Raw genomic sequence first — 2,869 nt, 5'->3', positions numbered from 1 at the left:
ACTATAGCAAAACCTAAAGCATCCATACTTATATTAAACTCCTTACTGAAAGCAGTATAACTCAAAATAGGCACCTTTAACAGTGAATCTCATAATATTTCACATCCTTCTTGTCCCTTCCTGTCAACTGAAAACCTATGTATTTCTTTTTAACTTTGTTAAATATCTTGTTACTATTGCAAAATGTAAAGTAAATCTATTAAAATCCCCAAAATGCCAGAATATACTTTATAGTTTTTGGCACTGGATAATTCTTACACCTTCTGTGGTTATTATGTAACCTAAATAGTTTACTTATTTTTGTAGAAACTGACATTTGGTTGACTTCAACTTCAAGTTTGCCATTTTAATCTATCAAATATATGTCTTAACCTCTCCAAGTGTTTTTAAAAATTTGCAGCAAAAACTATGATGTCATCCAAGTAACAAAAGCATTTTGAACCTTATAAATTGATAATACTACATCCATCAACATCTTAAATGATGAAGGGGCATTAATAATCCAAATGTCATTCTGTTGAACTGGTAATTTCCTGATAGTAATATAAACACAATAATTTGCATTATCTTTTTCCCCAATCTTTGATTTCGAAGTCCACAGACAAACAATACCTTCTGCGACCTAATCTGCCCAACATCTGTATGTTAGGTAACAGGTACGTATCCTTGACATTTATCTGATTTACCTTCGAAAATCTATACAGAACCTTAAACTACCATCTTTCTTCAGAAGTATTACAACTGGAGATCCACAGGGACTACTATTGTACTCTATCATTCCTTGCTCAAGCATTTCTTTTATGCACTTTTTCTATTTCTTTTAACTCTACCCAATGCTTCTCCAGCATTTTATAGGGTCTCTGTGCTATAGGTTTACTATTGTTGAACACTACCTTTTGTTTTACTTTGTTTGTGTAGCCATTAAGTTCACCTTCTCTCACAGATATATATCTGTATTCCTCTAATAACTCGCTAAGCCTTTCCTATGCTTCTTTTCCATATCTCCTATGATATAATCCCAATCTATCCTACTGTTACGCCTCTGTGTTCGTTGGTTAATTACCCGTAAAAATTATTTCCGAAGAACGTCAGCGAGACAAGTCCTTTCTTAAATAAAACTAGTTTATTCTTTCTCAATACAACTTTGCAATACACTTACTTTCCACAGTCACTTTAACTTCAACACACGCTATAATTCTCAACGAACGATTCACGCACTTACTTACTACCGCGCTTGACTCAATTGTGCGTCTATATCTTCAATCTCTCTGTCTGCTATTCTCCGTTCCAATTGATTGTCGAGCTTATATATACAAAAACAGAGGGCGCATAGAGAAGACTAGAGTTGCCAAGAACAGACAAGATTCTTCTAGAATCTCATGACGTGTTACTAGGGTCACTACTTTATCATGCATACTTACTATTGTTACGACTGCGGAAGTCACGTGACCCTGGTAACACGTGATGATATTCTCGAAGGATCGTGAATTGTCCTGGCAACTCTAGTCTGTTTCAGACGCCCTCTTTTTTTAGTATATAAGCCCGGCAAATCAATCAGAGAGAGGAATTGCATAGATAGAGAGATTGAAGATAGAGATAATCAAATCAAGTCGTATGTGAATCCCTGTGAATTATAGTGTGTTTTTATAAAAGTTGTTAAGTTAAACTGACTGTGGAAATTCTGTGTATTGCAAAGTTGTATTGAGAATGAATAAACTAGTTTTCTTTTAAAAAAGGACTTGTATCGCCGAAGTTCTTCGGAAAGAATTTATACTGAAAATTAACAAACGACCAGATACGCAACAAATTGGTGTCAGAGACAGAAAAAACCAAAAAAAAAAACCAGAAGAACATGGAAACGACAGGTGGCAAATCAAACTACAGCTTAGCAGATTTGATGGCAGCAATACAAGGACAGCAAAAGAAACAAGAAGAGAGATTACAGCAGTTGTTGGAAGAAAAAGAAAAGAAACAAGAAGAGAGATTACAGCAGTTGTTGAAGGAAAAAAAAGAAACTGGAAGAGTACTGGAAGGCCTACATTGGAGGATAGTCCTAGTGTAACTGGATGATGTCATTGTGTTTCCAGCAACATTTGATGAGGAAGTATCCCAGCTAGAGGAAGTATTCAAGCTTTTGAAAGCAGCAAACCTCAAACTCCATGCCAAGAAATGCCACTTGTTCCACAAAGAGGTGCTTTACTTGGGTCACATTGTAAGTGAGAATGGTGTGTGAACTGTTCCTGACAAGGTGAAAGCAGTGCATGATTGGCCAACACCAGACAATGTGGGAGAGTTAAGAAGTTTGTGAAGGACTTTGCAACTATAGTTGATCCACTACATGATTTGACAAAAAAGGCCAGAAGTTCGAATGGACAGTTTCTTGCCAGCATGCTTTCAAGACATTGAAAGAAAAATTGGCCTCAGCTCCACTTTTAAAGCTTCCAAATCCCTCACTACCGGACATACTGGATAATGATGCTAGTAATATCGGAATTGGAAGAGTGTTGTCTCAGAAAATGGGCGAAAACGAACATGTGGTCCTTGCTATAATAAAGAGTCTGACATATTTCCATCCTTACCTCTATGGAGCCAGGTTTACCATCAGGACAGACCATGCTGCATTACGCTGGTTCAGATCATTAAAGAACCCAGAGGGACAACTGGCACGTTGGAACAGAAATATATACCAGTATAATTATGATATTGAATACAGAGAAGGAAAATCTCATGGAAGAGCCGAAGACCCTGCAAAAATGACTACAGACATTGTTGCAAAAGAGAGGTTGAGCTAACCAGGTGCCATCAAGCTGAAGTCAAAGTGACTGAAGGAGTTGATGATGGTGAAACAGAACTAGGTATAAATATTAAA

This window comes from Limulus polyphemus, unplaced genomic scaffold (genome assembly GCF_000517525.1).
Source record: "Limulus polyphemus unplaced genomic scaffold, Limulus_polyphemus-2.1.2 Scaffold5041, whole genome shotgun sequence".
In the NCBI taxonomy this organism is placed as follows: domain Eukaryota; kingdom Metazoa; phylum Arthropoda; class Merostomata; order Xiphosura; family Limulidae; genus Limulus; species Limulus polyphemus.
The sequence above is the reverse complement of the archived record's forward strand: the minus strand, read 5'-3'. Positions refer to the sequence as shown.